A 20,638-nucleotide genomic window follows, 5' to 3' on the forward strand; every position below is an offset into this window, starting at 1 on the left:
AAAATTAAATTAAAGAAACAATGATAACAAATTAAAAAAAAAAAAAAACACTAAAATTATCAACAACAAAACAATAAAAAAATGTACAGTGATTCAAAGGAGGAAAACTACGTATAAATACATGAAATACTAAATAATTCATTAACTAAATGTCAGCATCATTATAAACGATGCAAAATAAGTAAAAATGGATGAAAAAAAAAATACAAGACTATAAAAATGAAATTCAAAAAGCAGAAAAATATGAACTAACCTTAAGATCGTTAATTCAGTGTGGGTTAATCCTCAAAATAGGGAAAGATTCCCAAAAGTCAAGATCGGATAAATTGGGGCATTTTTGGATAATACGATGCGAGTTAATATCGAAAGAGTGTTTTGAATCCCACTAATGTTGGGCAGTACTAGACTTTTAATTCTTTTTTTTTTTTTTTTTTCACATAACATTAAGTCTCTTTCAAGAGAAATTTCAAGGCACGTGGAGTTTATTTTATATACACTGTTAAAAATTCACGAAACTTTTATGGTAAATATTACTGTAAAATGTAGTGTTTACAGTATAGAAAAAATTTACAGCAAATTGTACCGAAGAAAATAAGCGATTGCAGCGCCAATTGATACACCACGTGACTTACAGTACAAAACATATAACACCGTATTTCCCTAACTCGATACGGCCCAACCCGTATGGTGGGCAGCAAAGCCGCCTGCCTTTTCGAAGGTCCCGAGATCGAACCTGCAGTTCGAATTTTGAGTTTTTTAACTCTCGTTTATTCTACAAACAGTACAGTTTTTACAGTAAAATAGGATTTTACGGTAATAGTTACTGGCAACATGGATGCCAGTAAATTTTACCATAAAATTTCAGGAACTTTTTTAACAGTGTAGGAAAAAATAAAATTGCAAGAAATTTTTTAAATTCAACTTCAGAGAAAAGAACGAAAGTTTATTAATAAGAGAGTATACCACGTGGAATTGGAAACGTTTAAGAATCGTAGCTACCTGATAACTCACAGATGGAACGAATAGCAAAACAGTCAAATTCGTAGTGATGAAAATTCTGTTAAAAACATTAATTTGGGATTTTTTGGAAAGTTTTTTGCAAATGTAATCAATTAAAATAGGTGGATAGTCTCTATTTATTGCCACAGCTCTAAGATAGTCAAGTTCGATTTTAAGAAGATTCGGGCTAGAATAAATATTAATTGCACGATAAACAAAATTATTAAAAGCAGAATTATTGTTGAATAGGAGGATGAGACGATAGTCTATCAGGTTGATCCGCTATATTTTTACTCTTCAGCTGTTTACTGTTCTGCGCCGTTGCTTTTGTCGGATATCTTTTCGTTTATAAGCTTACTTTTCTTGCATTAAAAAAAAAAAAGTTTCTTGTAACCCGGAAACACGTGTATGTAGTTTTTCTGCTAATTTGTGCCTTTATACATTGTTTTAAGCACTTTTACTTAACCATTAAACTTCTCAATATCAAACTTAAGCACAATTTCGTTTTCAAAATCTCTCAATTCACCTCCAAAAACCTGTCACAATACCGTAAAAAACATATCTTTTTTTAAAACTTAATTAAGTAGATTAATTAAATGTTTTTATTTTCATCTGCCAGGGCCTTTGTGGCTCTGAAATAGAAGGTTCGCTTCGAATGCCGGAGGTCGTATGTTCGATTCCTATCGTAGCCCTGGGTATTATTTCCTCTCTTTCTGATGTAAATCTTTCCTGCGTTGTCATATGTGTTGATAAAGAAGTCCAACCTCCAGAGGCGATGGCTCTCCAATTCCTCATAGTGACTGTTAAACTTCACGACAACAGCAGCAACTGCTAAATGTTACCATTTTCAGCGATGTTGCGAATTTTCAAAAAATGTAATTGCGCTCAAGTGTTCACTCCCTGCTCGATCTACCCTAATTAATGAAGCAATTAGAGTGAGGTAAAAGCAACAACTTGAACTTTCCGCAACTACCCGTTTTGCCGATTCCAATCAGGTTGCACATTTTTTTCCCGTGGCAGATCCCCAGACTCCATTCCGAACCACAACATCAAACTTTGATGAGGTCTAATCAGCCAGCAGGAAAAAAGATGGACCATAGATGGCAACAAAGGGCCGAGGAGACCTAATAAGACTTGTTAACTGCCTTCCCCTCCACTCCGAGCAAAGGAGGGAAGAGCGAATCGTTTCGGGAGCACAGAGCATAATTCGATTAAGAACCTATTTGGCTCTTTCATCGGTAACAGGCCGCGGCCTCTGCCAATTACGGAGCTCCAGGCTTAACCTATGGTTGTATCGTCTAATTACCCTTCACCCGTAGCATCTATCTTTCATTTGGACGCCATATTTAATCAAGAGGGCGCCGGCTTTTATGGCTTTTCCTGAGCCCCTTCTTGTGAGGTTGTCTGTCTTCAGGTGTGGATTGCTCTTTGCGCTGCCAATCTATTCTGACGAAGCTGCCTCCTTTCGGTGTTTCTCTCACTTTGGCTCTTCAATCAGGCATTTTTTTCTTCTTCTTCTTCTCTGATTGTTTCCTTTCTTAATTGCAATTGGAATCGCAATTTTTCGGTTTTATGCTTCGATGATTGTCATATACAGAAATAAAGTGGAATTCTAGATAAAATTGGTATTTGTGTAAAATTCAGCGCATCTTCGACTCATTTTATCAATGTAAATTGCCACCATTTATCTCGATATTTCCAATCATTTTTCTCTTAAGAGGTATTGAAGAACTAAAATGGTTATAAGTGGCAAAAACTTAAATTTGGAGGTAATTAGTTCACTTGGTAGGAGAAATATTAAACTGTTTTGTGCAAAGCAACGATGTACTCCAAGGGAAGGTGATTTGAAGATATGTCCTGATTCGAAACTCGGAATTATTTGTTTTTCGGCCATACACTCTCAGAAATGGACTTTCAAATTTGACGAAATTTTCTTCGTTTTTGACGAAACCACTTCCAGGGATATGCTCCGAGCGAACATTTCGTCAAATTGAAGAAACTGCTTTTGTTAGTGGTTTGAGGATGCGAATTTCGTCAAATGTAACGAAATATTTCTTCATTCTAGTTTCGTCAAATTAACAATCATTTTCGTAGTTTTGAGAGCATTAGTTTCGTCAAATTAATTTCGTCATATATAAGGACGTTAATTTCGTAAATTTTTAAGAAAATTTATTTCCTTTTTATTTTTTCTTTGAGCATTTTTTTTTTTGTTTTGAGAATACAGTCGAACCTTGTTAATTCGAACACGCTTAAAACAAATAATTGCTGAAATGAACTTTTTTGTAATCCTTGTCTTATTGTTTATTATTTTTTGGATAAAGCGAACCGCGTTTTATAATAATCGATTTTAATGGTCCCTTTAAGTTCGTTATAACGAGGTTCGACTGTATTTTATAAGATTTGTGTGCGTGTGATCAAATCCTAATTTCAGAATCTTACCACCGTAGTTTTCCCCTTTATTGCGTATAGTCACTTTCACAGGCCCGTCATTTACGGGGTCAGGGGGTCAATTGACCCCCCCCCCCTCCCATCTTGATTTTTGAACATTCATGTTTTTACACTTGACTGGCCGTTGTTTTAGTTGGTTTTCTGTAAAGTTTTATTGAGTACAGACTCTTTGTCATATTTGGAAAAAAATTGAAACAACGGGCCTGCAGCCCCCTCCCCGCCTCATCAAAAGGTTAAATAGTAATGGTTAAAAAAAGAGGCACATAAATGTGTCAAGCAAATTTATGTAAAAATGCAAACAAACAACTTCTTAAAAAAGGTAAAACAAATCATTGCAGATTAAACTTCCCATGGTATCTAATTAAACCCCCCATAATGGGGGTTTTCCCTCATAAAATCTAATTTTTGTCGGATATTTTCCAAATTTGGCACAGAGGTTCGTTATTGGAAGCTCGGGAATTCACACAAGGTCGTTTATCTCCCTCTATGTGGGGGGCGGGGGGGGGTTCTCCGTATTAAAAAAAGTTTTTGTCCGATCTTTTTTAAATTTGCCATAGAGGTTCTTAGTTTTTCAAGAATTACGCAAGGTAGTTTTCATCACTTTATAAGGGGAGGGGGGGGGGGGGAGGTTCCTTGAAAAAATTCAATTTTTGTCGGATCTTTCCAAAATTTGGCTCATAGGTTCCTTGATGGACGGGGATTCACGCAGGGTAGTTTTCGACCCTCTATGGGGGGGAGGCAACCCCTATGGTAGTTTTCCTACAAAAAATCCAGTTTTTGTTGGATCTTCCCGAATTTGGCACAGAGTTTCGTTATTTGATGCTCAGGAATTTTCATAGGGTGGTTATCTTTCCGGGCCATCCCTATACGGGAGGGGGGGGGGGTCTTATAAAAAACCAGTTTTTATCATATCTTTTCCAAATTTGGAACAGAGGTCCTCTGATGCTCGGGAATTCACACATGGTAGTTTTCAACCCTCCATGATGGGTGGGGGGGGGCAACCCGCATTGGGGGGTTCTCCTTATATAAAAGAAAGTTTTTGTCCCATCTTTTCTAAATTTGCCATAGAGGTTCTTTGATGCTCAGGAATTCACGGAGGTTAGCTTTCGTCAATGTTGGGGGGGGGGGCACCCCGATGGGGGTTTTCCTTGAAAAAAAAATTCATTTTTTGTCGGATCTTTCCAAAATTGTCACAAATGTCCTTTGATGCTCGGGAATTTCCGTTTTCATCCCGCGATGGAGTGGGAAACCACGTGTGTGTGTGTGGGGGGGGGTCGTATAAAAACCCAGTTTTTGTCTGATCTGTTCCAAATTTGGTACATTTGTCTTTTGATGCTTGGGAATTCTCATAGTGTAGTTTTCGTCCCGCTATGTGTGGCAAACCCCATAGGGGTTTTCCTTATAAAAATCCAGTTTTCGTCGTATCTTTTCCAGATTTGGCCCAAATGTCCTTTGATGCTGGAAATCCACATAGGATAGTTTCCCATGGGGTAGTATTCATATGGGGTACTACCCCATGTGATTGAAGAACATATGTGCCAAATTAGAAAAAGATATGACAAAAGTCTGGATTTTTGTAAGGAAAACTCCCTTAATGGGGGAGGGGGGGGCTGTCCCAAAAGCGGGAAGAATATTTTAAACTGTTTGAACTACATCGCTACATCGCGATGTAAAGATGGCGATGCATCACCGATGTAGAAATTCCAACATAGCCCTACCCTACTGGGAATATAAAAGTGCTACTTCCTTAGCAGTCATTGGGTTCAGGAAAAATAAATTATGTGCTACTTTTATGCACAGTTAGATCAATATATGCTCGGGAGAAAATTGCTGAGAAGTTTCTTCTTCATTGCATCAAATGAAAAAATTCCAGAAAAAAAAAATCCAACTTATACCACAAATTTCAAAGAAAAAGTACAATAAAATGGACAACTTTAAGTTAGTATATATTTGTTCTAAAATTAGATACAGAAAATAAAATCAGATAATCTTAAGAAAAGCTTACCTTTTTCTTTTTCCAATCAATTATTTGTTTTATTAATTTTGCTTGTATGTAGAATGTTTATTTGGCTAAATTTATGTTTAATACAGAAACTTTATTATTGCATGCATTTCATACTTCATACTTTGAAAACAATTCTCTGCCAAAATTGCATAAGGTACTTGAAAATATAAATTAAAAAAAAATGCAGATGTGAAATAAATCTTTTGGTAAAATTAATTTAGTGTAATGTTTGTTAAATAATTATAAAAATATACCTTGCTTTTTACCCCTAAGTTTTTATTTTTATTTCCAAACATGTGTAACATAATATCAATGTATAATATACGAACATTTAGAATATAGTTATAATTATGAAAAAGTCTTCGTCTGTCCTTGTTCTGATTATCTCCGTGATGTTGGATCCATCCTAAAAAAGTTTAAAAAAGAGAATATATACATAATAAGTAAAGGTTTAAGTCCATGGGTGTATGCCCTCATGCACAAGGATCTTTTTTCTATTTCGAGGAAAGTTTTACGATTAAATTCAGCAGTTTATTTCTGAAATAAAACATGTTTTCACGATTTCTTTCAAAATCTGAGGGTTTTTTTTCTTAAGTTAAAAAGCTACGATTCGCTTGTGACTTTGAAAAGCATCTGATTTAATTTTCATATTTTTCAAAATATATGATTATTTCGATGCTGACAGTTTTTTTTCAAGCTGATTGCAAGAATGAGTTATTTTTACAGCGGATGAACAAAATTTTTATTTAGGCAGCTAGACTCTCAGTTAGTTTCTGAAATTAATTTCTGAATAATATTCTAGAGTTAGAGTATCTTCAATTTATCGAGAATCAGCATTATTTAGCCATTAAACGAGTTAATTCTTTTGCACATCAAGTCGTGAATTTTCATTTTTTTTTTTTTTTTTTTTTTTTTTTTTTTTGAGCTATAAAAACATTAAGGGTGCGAAAATTGTTGATCAGTGATTTTTTTTAAATTTATTTTTATTTTAACCAATAGCCAAAATACACCGTTTTTTTTTTTTCGATTTTCGTGTTCCGTTTTCTTCACGTATGTTTTCTGAAGTACTCCCCCCCCCTACCCAAATTAGTTCCAATAAAGTATTTATGAATTAAGTAGTGCTGAAACTGGTGATTATGATTTTATTTGCACTTTTTTCAGAGATTGTATTGTGCTATGTTATCAATAAACAACATTTACTTACCGAGCTTTACCTCCTTAAACCATTATCAAATTAGAGTCAAAAACCCAGGGCTCCAACACTCGAAGCCACGCTCCATTTCATAAGTTAACTAGTATAATTACATAAAGCTATCTTCTAGCTGATGGATAGGGATTTAGTAGGAAAAAAAACTGATTTTTCTGCTATACTGGGGGTAGAGTACTTACAAAATGGGGCGTAGCTTAAGGGCGTGTGTACTTTGGATTTTTTTAACTCAGCTGGTAATGATTTAAAGAGGGAATGCTGGCCAAGTAAAGTTGTTAATTGATAGTATAGTACCTTGAAATCTTTAAAAAATATTCGAACAAAATCATAAAATCATCAGAATCAATCACTAGTACAAAAATATTCAAACGTAGCTCTATTAGTTTGGGACGGAGACGAAGGGAGTATCACCTTTTAACTAAGCATATTCGATTTTTAAAATATGCAATTTTCACGCAGTAAATAAAAAAACGCCAAGGGAGAAGAGTTGCCAAAGATAGGGGAAACCCAATAACAAAATGCATTTTGTTGTTTGTTTGTGTCTTGAGAACTAATTGACTGATATCAATGGATTTTTTTTCAAAGGTATATAATGAAAATAGGGACTAGTGTGATGAGCAAAGATTGTTACATATACAAAGCTTATCATATATTTTCATTATCCTTTTAATTTTTCATATAGTTTCCTTATCCTTTTAATTTTTCAATTGAAGTTTGGTTAAATTTTCAGACATTTTACTTTATATCCAGCAAAATCACAATTCCAACTAAAAGATTTGGATTTATTGGAAGTTCATCTATAAAATGCTTCTTAGTCTGATTTAATGTAGACCGGAATTTCTCACTTTTTGTTGACAATATCTTGAGGCGGCAAATATGGCAATAAAATTAATGCTGCATTTATTTTAGCTGTAGAAACTATGTATAATGGAAAAATTCATAATTATGACAAATCATGTAACACAAATTGACGTAGAAAAACTTATAAATTTAGTGCATGAAGTGGGAAAATAAACAAAAAAAAAAAAATGCTTATTATTGTTATTACAATTTTCAAACATGCTATACTATCTTTTCTTTTTTTCTTTTTAAATCGAGGTTAAGAATTAAAACTTCACTTCAATAATTTATTTTAATTTGCGGAAAAATTAAAAAAATATTGAAAATATTCTGTTGAAATATCAAGCACAAAGATAGAGTTCTTTATGGAAATTAATATTTTCTCTATCTTAAAATGATTTTATCAAATTCATATTTACTTTACTTCATGTTTTATGCAAGTAAAAAAAAAAGGCTGCACAAATAACGAACATAAGCACTTATTGCTAAAAACATCTGCCGCAGGGAAAGAGATTATATAAACAACATGTGGTAAGCTGGTAAGCATATTGGGGGATTGGTATATAGTATTTGTTTAAGAAAATAAAAATGCAGAATGAAACAAATTTGAACTATTAAACTAAAAAATACCCTTCGTTTTACAGAATTATTTTTGTAAAATTCATGGAGAAGAATGAAAACACATAACCATGTAATATATTCCATGTTGAAATTAAAAGCTTCAAAGTTCTATGCCTTTTATAAAAGCGCTGTATTTATCATCTGTGTTAGTTAAGCTACGGTGTAGTTTTTTTTTTTTTTTTTTTTGTAAGTTTAAATTCGTACAAACTCTTTAGTCATGTTTGCAATCTTTTAAACGAAATAAAGAAAGTACGCTTTTGGAAACAAATGTCAACGAACCAACATTTTCTTTTACAAAAAAAAAAAAAAAAAAAGCTAGCTAAGCCTAACGTGGAGGTGACTCAAAGTTAACACACCCAGAATTCTAAACCTAATCGAACCGTTCGTTTTCAATTTTAATATGTTTTAAATACAACTATAAACACAACACTAAACAAAAATGTAAAAATACATAAAAGAAGGGGCACATTGCACATACAAATTTCAATAAATACTAACCTTTTTTATGAATCCTTTAGAATAATTGAGGTAAGATAATTTAACGAGCAAGTACAAGATTGTAACGAAAACTTCCAGAATGCACTGCAATGTGACGAAATCGGGACGAAATAATTTCGTGAAAAATTTGAGATTTCTGGTTTCGTCAAATATCACGTGATTCGGTGACGAAAGGATCGTCGAAAATAACGAAATAGTGCTCGAGGATTGCCGAATCGTCAAAATTGAGCGTTTCATTTTTGACAGTGTAGAAGAGGATTAAACTAGACGCATCCCCCCCCCTCTACGAAATTTAAACATGTTCTCATCAAAATTTTTCGCAGGCTGCGTGACCAGGGTCGAATTGTGCTCCAACCCACCCCTAGGCAGATTTGAAATCTGCTGCCCCCTGGTCCCCTAATAGAAGCAAAAACTCAAAAACGCGCAAAAAAGTGTTCCCGAAATTTAAACTGTCAAGCTTATGAAGAAATAATGACGTTTCACATTCAGGGGTGCCCCGGTGAGAGGTCACCGGGGGTTTAATGTAGCATGTTTACTTTATTTAAAATCATTCAACCTTTTTCGCTGGTCACTCATTTTCATTTGCCTCAGAGACTTAATATTAACAGAAAACAATTTTAAAATATTATTAATGTAAAAAAGAAAATAAATGTCAATCACTCAATAAAGCAATGCTGAATAATAAACTTTAGTATGGCACTAAAAATCTTTGTCAAACTCCAGTCTTTCTGCGACTTCTGGATAAACGCAACGACACTTTCTGAAATCGACACCCGCTTTTCGTCTTCACTTACTATTTTACGCTAATCAATAATCATGATTGAAAAACATTTGATTTTCAGAAGATGTATGAAAGCAATCATTAAATTACACTGTAAAAACGATTCAGAAACGTACCTTGAAAATAATAGGCAGCTGATGTGCCCAATTTCAGCCAGTAACATATCTTGCAAAAACCAGGAAAGTCTTCTGATAAAAGTTTGTAACCTTTTTGAAATTATATCCTTCAAATTTTCTGAATTATTTGAAAATTTCCCCTGTTAAAGCCAATCATGTCTCGGGAACCTTCTAGAAAAATTAAGTAGGCTTAATTAATGTTATTGACTAGAACTTGCCTGATTTACCACGCAAGCTCCAGAAGCATTAGAGCAACCACAGTCATAGCAAGCGAAAACTGCAAGCAAGAACCAAACATAGACCTGCCTGCAATCCCTGCTTCGCAAAACTGCAACTGTCCAGTGACTTATTTGTTCCCTTTGGAAACTTGGTCAAACCGGACAGGCCTTACTCCAGCTAATGCCGATACACTTAATAAACACTCTCAGTCAATCTATAAACTGGTAGCAAAAAATAGTTTACACATCAGTAAAAAGTCTGCATTCGTGCATCTTTTAGCAATTCAGGAAACTTTTTGGCGAAGGTACTGGATTTTATGGGGAAATAGGTCAAAACCTCTGAAATCCCGAAACGTTCCACGGAAATAACCAATAAAGTTTCGGACTTTTTTACAGTGTACAAGAAGAAATTGTCTCTGCAAAACGTGAAATAATGCTAATATTCTACTTTCAAGAATAAAAATTTTATTTAAAAAGTGTGTGGTTAAAGCAAAATTTGCCGCCCTAGGCAGCTGCCTATTCTGCCTATTAGGAAATTGGACCATGTGCGTGACTGGTGCCAAGAGATGTAATAGTAGCCTAGGAAGATGCTGCTGTGCAGCATGGTTTGGAAAAAGCTTTCAATAAAAAGCCTCTACGGGTTTATTGAAACTTGTGTGTGAAATTCACGCTTTACTCACAACATTTTTTTTTTAAAGTCTACTTGCTTACCTTTGCTTTTCACTGCCTCAACTTCAGAAGGAAAGTTACTGTCCAACCACGGATTGTATGGAATTTTCAAACGTCCAGATAAGACGAATCTATCTGAATGATGGGGAAAAGTAAAAATTTGATGCCAGTATTCTGCTCATTTGAACAAGACTCTGCTTCTGCAAAAGCTGGCATCGCTGGAAAATAATAGATTCGTTCATTTCCGGCTGTAAAACGGATGTTAATCTTTCCATACAATCCGTGGTCAGAGAGTACAATGACTTTACACATAAATCACTAATGAAACTTGCATTTTTCAATATGAACTATCTACTATTAAAAAACTAAACTTCTTAAATTGAGGTACATTCTTCAACTAATACATATAGTTTATAAGCTTTGTTGCTGAAGATTTTAACTCGCAAATAAAATATGCTTTCAGAGAAAGTTTTAGTGAAATTCCGCAGTAACGAGAGCATAATTAAGAAAAGAACGCTATTCATTTTGGAGTAAAATAATTAAAAGTTATTTTTTCTCCCCATAAAATGTAATTTACGAACTAACCGAATATATTTGTTTACACACTCGTTGAAATACATTCTTACTCAAAATATCTTAATGGGGTCGTTCCCAAAATTTTAAAAGTATTTTTTTCTGAAAGAGTATGCTTAAAAACATAGGATTTAATCATTATTTAAATAATTTGACCATGTTTAATATTTTTAAAAAAATACTTTAATCGGTGCGCTTTCATTGTTTACGCTTCTGCCGATGACATCACAAATGATGAAATGCTATTCACGGATGCTACTAGCACAGCGCAATATTTAATTCGCATCTTTACTCGCTTGCACCGGCAACGATATGGTTGATAGCAAGCGTAGAGCGCAATGTTTAATTTGCTTCTTGATTATCATAACGTGGAAACGCGGTAGACAGATGCGCCAAAGTACATTATTTGTGACATCATAAAGACCACGCCTTATTTTCAAAATCGGACAGTTTAAAAAATTCATTTAAAATTAAGCGTTGGAAAAATGAAAGTGTTTTTTCCTTGCTCCATGTTTTATATTTTGCTTTTTCTATCAGTTTCAGTGACTAAAAGTCGTACTTTTGATTGAAGGAAACAACCCTACTGTCTCCAATTCAGAGAAAAGCAAACATGAGTACATGAAACCTTGCTTTTTTGTTCTCTTTTGCATTTTTCGCGCAGAAAGTAGTTGTTGCCGTAATAGAGGGTAAATGAAATTTTTTTTCTCGCTCCATGTTCTTTTTCATTTTATTTATTTATTTATTTGTTTTTTTTTTTTTTGCTTATTCTACCAATTTCAGTGACTAAAAGTAGTACTTTTGACTGAAGGAAGGAACCACATTATAACCAGACAGATGTTATCAATGATGAGCATAGCTCATTTTCTGAGATTCATTCCGGAGTTAGCCATCAGCTTTTTTTACGGTATATACGTTATGCTTCGTCTCTTCAGCTCAAATTGTAAATCTCTAAATAAAAAATCCTATGGAGTTTAATAAAATAACATACTAAAGTATTAGTAAATCCAATTCAGCAATTTTAAAAATATATAAAACCACTTAGGGGCATATTCATCTCTAACACAATCGATCGTGTTCGATTTGATCGAATTCTATCTACCAATTTGCTGCGCAGCGAGAAATTACCTTCTTCACAGATGAAACAGCGGAACAGAGCACAAATGTTTTATAAAAAACAACAGATCGGGTACTAAACAATTCAATAAAAATGTAATGATATGAAAGTCACATTCCTTCATTTATTCTTTCATTCTCTTGTTTTCTTATTCTTTCCCTATTTTGATAATTCATTTATTTTTTCTCTTAATGTAACTAATTCATTTATGTATTTATTGGTTCATTGTTTATTCATTTATTCCTTCATGCCTTTCATTATTCATTTATTTGATGAAGAATATGTATTGACTATCAAATAGAAAATATTTCATTTGAAAAATATTTTAATTGTTGATAATTTTTAACTTGGTTTTTTATTTGAAGTACAAATTTAGTGATGTTTTGCTCTTTCTTTATTTACTGTAATTTTCAAAAAAAAAATGACAATTTGTTGAACTTAAAAAAGTTTGTTACTGAAGTCTTTTAAATGGTATTGGAGATTCTGAAACAATTAATTGAATATGGGACAACAGGGTGATTTCTCCTTTAAACTTTCCCGTCAAAACTGTTGCTTCGTTATTCTTTTGTTGTTCTTTTTTACAATGCCCTACACCTCCTACATCCCCCTAGTCGCATTATTATTAAAGTGTAATTTGAGCAGTTGAAAAAAGGTAAACAGTAGACCAAAGTTACGCTGCATGACTATACTGTGTCTTAGTAAAGTTCATTTCATCATTGCAAGTTTTTTTTTTCCTTTTTGTCATAAATTGTTTAACTGTAAATTCTTTTCCAAACAAGCATGCATTCTAATCTTCTCTTTACTGGATTGCACATGCACATACGTAGGGGAATGTAGGACGGAGTGAAATAGTCAAGATTACTTGTCTTTTCATAATGAGTAAATTGGAAGTTGGCTCTAAAAATTACAGTACGTAAAGAAAAAGCAATGTACTTATGATAAATCTATTAAACATTGTTTTTCCTTTTTGTAGGTAAATATTTACCCTCAAAATAAAGAGTGGAATTTTTTTCACTTTTTTTTTCCTTTTTCCATGGGGCAAAGTGAAGAAAAAAATACTTTTCTTTTCGATTATTAAAACAATTTTGATCAAATAAGTGAGCCAATAAAAGAAAGAATGAATAATTGAATAAATAACGAAACAAAGAACAAATAAACAAATTAATTTAAAAATAAATGAAAAACATGAATGTATAAAAGAGTGAATAAATAAGAAAATAAGTGAATTTATTAAAAAATAGGTGAATTAATTGACGAAGAAATGTATATGAAAGTATTAATGAATGAACAGTTATACGATGTGTAAAATATAGGGTTTAGTGCTTTCAAATTTAAAGAATTTGTATGTTTTTGTTAGCGTCAAGTGTTTAATATTTCAAGGAAAGCGCTATATTGTTTATAAGAAAGAATGCTCGTAATAAATACAACAAAATAAATATTGCAGATAAATCACAGACATAGCGAAATTCTTCAATAATAATAATTTCATTTTTTAAGTGAAATTGAAAAATAAATAAATAATAAAATAGTAATAATAATTTTATCACTATTAATAAAATATAACAAGAAAATATAGTAAAAAGCACTTTTTCGAAGAGTTTTTTAAAAATCGGAATGGGTTTGAACCCTAAAAACACATTTCTTAAATACGGCCCTGATCTAACACCATCATTGAGATGGCTTTTGTTATCAGTGTTAAATAACATCAGTTTAAAAACTACACACATTTAAAGAAACTACACGAAAAAAAAGCCTTTAAGAGACTTCTAAATTCTTTAAGAGTAGGACGTTCGTAGATTTTAGCGAAATGAGAAAAACTAGTATAAAATATAAATTACCTCAGGAGAAAGAAGTCTTTAAAAATTAAAGTCGCGGTTGAGAGCAATGTTATTTTGAACCCCAAATTTCAAGTTTATAGCCACCGTTCTAGTACTCCCTCTAGTAAACTTCAAGTGTTACCATTATCGAGGTGCTGCTTGTACCATTAACAAGTTCGCACATTTGCAGCACCATCAGAAAAAGCGACTAGCACCACCTGAGTCCAGTAGTGTTGTGAAATCACGTAGTCTAACGCTCCCGTAAAATTAAAGCTATCTCCTGTAGAATTTTCAGCTTCAGTACGAATGTTTTCCGGTAGAAACTGCTGTAATATACTTTTATGTAGTATGTGGAGTTGGGGCAATTTTATGATGTTTAGGTTCATTAAAAATTCATAAAGAATTTCTTAAATTTATTTGAAAGAGCTGCGTGTAATAAATAATTTCATACTATTATTATAATTGTTATTTGTAAAATTATTTAAAAACTAAAAAGTCACCCGTCAAGGTATGACGGATGAAAATTGCTTCTACATTTTAACGAAGCAATTGCCTGTTAGGTAGTTTTTTTTTTTTTTGAGCAATCACGATTGCTTATTGTTCTCACTTGACTGTTTTGAATTCCTATCATTTTATTTTCCCACCGCCACCCTCCGCACCATCACCGTCGACCGGCTCCTCACGATGCTGCTCCTATAGCGAAAGCCGTCTCCAGGGAGCGTCAATGTCCTGCACACACACGGATACATACACAACTACACACACGCGCACACACACACACAAACACATACACAAACACATACACACACATACACACGACTACCCACACATTCATGCCTGCGCACAGACACAAACACATATGCCTACACACACGGATACATACACAACTACACACAAAAACACATACACACACATACACACAACTACCCACACATTCATGCCTGCACACAGACACAAACACATATGCCTACACACACATACACATACCCCGCCTCCACACACTCAAACACTCATACACACAACTACCCACACACTCATGCCTGCACACAGACACAAACACACATGCCTACACACACATACACATGCCCCCCTACACACAAACACACATACCCGCCACACACAAACACACACGCCTACATACACACACTCGTGATTGCGAAAAACATAATTTGAATTCAAGATGACAAAATTCAATTTTTTTTTTTTTTTTTTTTTTTTTTGATAGTTGAAATTTTAACCCTTACTCCATAGGATGAGCCCTAAACTCCAGTAGATAGCGTTCATTGCTGACCCCTTTTTCGTTTCTTTATTCTAATAAAATGACAGTCTTACCAATATAACAGTTAAGTTACCGGATCCAGTTCAGCCTTGTCGAAATAAAACGTTTCCCTGCATATCAAACATTACCATAAAATATTATCAAATTATAAAGCCGTGGCATGAGTTTTAATGTTGAGGACGTCAGGAACGTTATTCGATCATTCGTTATGATATATATGAGGATGAAAAAAAGATTTCAAAATTATTCTCTCTACTCTAATCACATTTTTTCCAGCAAAACTACGGCAATAAAGTTGTAAAATCGCTTGTACAATTTGCATTAAAATTATTGGCAAAAAATATTTTTTAGAATTACAGTCGACTCTCGCTACAACGCGATCTGACTTACACGAAATGGCTTTAACGCGAGTTTTTCATGAGTTACGAATTTTTGAGCTAAAGCGAATTTCTCGCTCTCGGCACGAAAATATTTGTAAAGGAATCGTGATGCTACGTTTCGGCTTTGTTATTCACTACTAAACATTGATTTCGTGAATGTACTTTCATTCTTTGAGCATCACTCACTTTGCGCAAGTTCCCACACATCGCACTAAAAACATAGCTTTATTAGTGTGTATAATCACCACTCCTCATTTTTCATTTATTTATTCTAAATATGAAATGTGATGGAATATTGCAGCACCTACGCAGGCTGTTTCATCTGAAGTTTGAAGATGGAAACAAAAAGCGAAAGTTTGCTACAGTTTAAGAAAAGGTAAAGATTCTTAATGCACTTGAACAACTAAAAAGTGGGTCGAAGGTAGCACGACAATGAGGTATGAGTGAATCTTTCATACGTATAATTAAAAGTCAAGAGAATGACCATACGTATAAGTCCAGACCTTAGTTTTAATAAGAAGCTCGAAGAGTAGTGTTTAAGCAAAATGAAAGCAATATGAAATTGGAATCTGCTCTTGTATTGTAGATTGTAGAGACCCTGAAGGAGTGGTGTTACAGTAGATGTAAATGCTATAAAGGTAAATGTGAAGCTGCTGTATTTAAAAATGTATTAGAATGACGATCAGATTGCGCAGCATAAATCATCATTTTTAATTTTGAAGTAATAAATGTAACTTATTGTATCTACTGTGTAGTACTCTTACAGTTGATGTTTGAACAATGCAGCATTTTTAAAAATAGAGTAAAAATTCAGCTCTTTATGTAAGAAACGGTAATATATAGTTAAAAAATGATCTATAAAACAGTTTTAAATGTGTTTGAAAATGGCTAAAATGATTGGGTATATTAATAAAAAAGTCATATACATAACATTTTTCCACAACGCGAAATTTCGACTTACGTAAGTCGGGATCCTACACTGTTAAAAAAATTTCCTGAAAATAACGGAGAAAGTACCGGCAGCAAAGTTGCCGTAAATATTACGTTTCCGTTCAATGACTTTCTGTGATTTAACAGAAGTTCCATTTCTTATTTCTCCGTAGTTGTAGTTTTCCGTTTATAAATTTCTCGTGACTGAACGAAAATTCCATTTCTTATTTTTCCGTTCATTTACGATCTTTCTGTGTTTTAACAGAATTTACGTTCCTTATTTTTTCATTGCGATATTTTTTCCATTTCTCACTTTCCCGTATTTATGTAAAAAGATTTTATTTTCAAAAAATATTTAAAAAGATATGTCAAGTATTGACTTTTCGTTTCATTAAAAATTTAGTTCTTTAAAATGATATATAATACAGATATAGTTAACTGTTCTAAAATTATTACTTTTTTTTATTTGCATTTGTTACTCAAAGATTTTTTAAATTAACATCTGGAGAGAGAACTTACCTAACATACCAAGCATCCATTTGCTGACCAAAACTATTTATATCAACTTCAGATGAGTCAAATTAATCAAATAGTACTAGCAGAAAAATTGATGGATTTGAATAGGACACCAATTATCCCTGCTGATACTGTTCGATATTCCCTTCGTCGTACATTGTCTGGGGTGGCATGGAAAAACATACTTGAAAAATACGATATTTTTATTTGCAGAATATGTCAAATAAAATGCTATTAAAAGAAGGTTGACGTTATTATATAATAATATACCTGATAGAGAGTACCGCATATCTATTGTGTTTAAAAACAGAATCATTGACATGCACGTGAAGAATTTTTGGTTCCCAGATGCTACATCCCCCCCCCCCCCCAATGATATCCAAATTTTTCACTCATTGGAATCGCAACGTAGATTTTTAGTACATAATCATTATTACTTAAGCATATATCAATCAGTTCGTTTTACCCGAATTGTTTTTCCAAGAAACTTGCAATAATCTCGAATAAGTTGTTGGATAAGATCTTAATAAATTAAATTAAGTACTTATTGTAGCCAAAACTTTCATTGTATATATTAAAGATCAACAATACACCTTTATTTAGAGATTTAAAATAGTTACTTTCAGTATTCCAAACTGTGAAGCGAATCCCCCCCCTCCCAAAAAAAAGAGTGATTTTTCTTATCTTGCTCGCACACCACGATAATCTCCGGTATAGATACGAAATGGCATTTAGTGTATTAACTTTCAAGAATGCGTAAGAGCAATAAAAAATAACTCTATAATAGTTGTATAAATTCTAAATAAACTATCATCGGAATTCTATCAAATGCATATTAACAAGGAAAATACATTTGTATTAACATGTACAAAGATATTCAACAACACTTACATATGACCAGCGGTGCTAAATGCATCTGGATACAGCTAATCCAATAGGCTTTATTTTAAATTGATAACACGAGATCCTTAAACTATTCTCACTGCTAGAGCACACAATATGACTAACGAATAGAATTGTTCAAAGTATTGAATAAAATATTAAAACCACAAAAATATTCTAATACTGACTCAGTAAAACCCACATCAAATCACCAGGGCGATCAAAACACATCTGCCAGTCTAAAATTGGCGCGAACATTTTCCCAAACTTACAAAGCTCAAAGGCGTATAAACAATTTCGACATACGAGTATATTACTCTCCAGACATGAAATAGCAAGCTATCTATTTTGTCTACAGCATCTGAGTTGTTATTCTAAATATGCTTTTAATTAGCAAAATGTAACAGTGCGATTAATAAGCACTATCAATAAGTGATGTTTATCATGACTTGAAGACTAATCGGAGCAAAGTACAGCACAGCGGCAACCCTAGAAATGGAAAAATTCCGTTTTCGTCGGGATGTTTACGTTTTTGTAAGGAAAAAATACATTTTGAAGCATTACAGAAATATTCTGTTAAAATCAGTCAGAAAACTACCTGAATTTTCAGGTTTTTTTTAACAGTGTACTGTACTCACAAAACATTCAGCTTAATACATTTTAACTGCTTCGAGCGTTATAATGAAGTGAAGAAAATTGTTATATTATTATTATTAGAATTCAAACTAAAAATTATATGCAAAAAATATCTCCCAGAAAAAGTGTTTTTTTTCCCTCTGCTTTTAGTGCCATAATAATAAGTATTAAAATAAAGCTGTAATATATTTCTTGAATAATTCTAATTACTTACCTTTTTCTGAATTATTCACAAAACCATTATGTAATACATTTTATCTTTGCAATTATTATGAGTGTTATGATGGTGTAAAGCAGTTTTGTATTCAGTCAATCTTTTGTAAGGGTCATCTTTTGATATTTTCTTGTAGTTTTATTTATTTGAAGTTAAATGAATTAATCCTGAAAAAGAAGCATTTTAAACTATTTAAACTATACTGCTGATGAATAACATTACTATTAGCTGCATTAATGTCTAGATTCTCGTTCAGTGCTATTTTTTTCTAAAAAATCTAAGGTATTAAAAATGCAAAATATACAATATTAAAATAGAATAGTTTGTTCAATGCTTTCAAACAATAATTAAATGATTGTTGACATACTGTTATTCTCCGCTGCATATAACTTGAAAACGTTTTGGAGGTCAAAACTTTTTCTATTTTAGAACGGGCTTTTTGTTGCACTGAATTACATGCATGCAATGCTTTTGCAATTTTGTGCCTTAACAACGTTGATTTCCGCACTTCCGTTGAACTTTCGCCGATGTGATTAAATTTTACATTGATTTACACGGTAACACCTCAAAAAATGAAATTAAGATAGTTGTTTTATTAATTAATTGATTTATATACTTTGAAGCTGAGCATGTCAAAGTTACTTGCATTTGGAATTACCTCTTGTCACCTTGACACTTGACACCCTCAGAGACCACCCTCTTGTCACCAGTGACGTAGCCAAAGAGGGATGCGAGGCTCATAACCCATCCCCCTTAGGCATGAAGCAACAAAATTGTATGTATGAGCACATATGCAAGGGCCTAAAATTGCACTTTTCGACCTTCATTTTCGAAAAATTTCATATGAACCCTCCTCCCCCCTATGAAAAATGTCTTGCTACGCCATTGCTTGTCACTATCAAAACACGTATGGTCAGTGTGGGAAAAAAACGAGTGAACTAAATAGAATGTATATAAGTAATAAAGTGCCTTAGAATAAGAATAGAAACATTTTTAACACAATAGGGAAGTTTTCGATTTTTCGATTTTATTTTTATATGATAGAGTAACATGTATGAACATCATAGGTGAAAAAATTTTTGCGATACGATAAGTAGTTTTTTTTAAATTAATTTTTAAAGTTCAAGCGCCTGTGACGTCAGATGGCATAGGAAGTGACGACATGCGCCTTCCGGTAGGGCAGAAGCCGAAGGTCACGCATTCGACTTCGCAGACGAAACGTAAAAGGCTTATCTCCTCGAATTTAACTCCTCGCGTTTCTGGAACATTAAACCTCTCATCCTCTCGGAAATATTCGAATATCCTCATTGATGTTACATGATTAAGATTATTTAGATTGTGCTTTAACGAATCCGGTCTCCATAGTGTGTTCAAAAGGATTATTTAATTTCTAAAAAATAAAAAATATCAGCGCGCTCAAAATGTTCCTAGCGAAAACAAGGGATCTTCGGCGGAAGGCTGCCCATTCGCGCCCTGTGACGTAGGCTAGTGACGTTTCAGAAGCGCGCACTTTTGCGCGTGGATTTTTAGAAAATCATTAAAAATCAACCACGGTGTTTTAAAATTCGGCGATGGTGAATTTTTTAGTTTTGAGGGTCAATTAACAATATCCAATAGCCAAAATATGAACATTTAATAGGTTGCAACTTCCCTATTTGTTACAAACCGATGCAGAGATCAAGTTTTGCAGGGATTGGCGTTGGCAATATGGACAATGTGTTCTGCATAGAATCCTATGGGACTTTCGCTCAATATGGTCCATGTCGCCAAACTGACTGGTGGATTCGGCATCACACTTTGACCTCCCAATTGTGCAATAGATTAATAAATTGTTGCCAAATGGTGACCAATTAATGATGTCACTTTCGTTTGTATTCTGTTTTATCTAAAATGTT

The sequence above is a fragment of the Uloborus diversus genome, chromosome 7 (genome assembly GCF_026930045.1).
Source record: "Uloborus diversus isolate 005 chromosome 7, Udiv.v.3.1, whole genome shotgun sequence".
NCBI lineage: Eukaryota > Metazoa > Arthropoda > Arachnida > Araneae > Uloboridae > Uloborus > Uloborus diversus.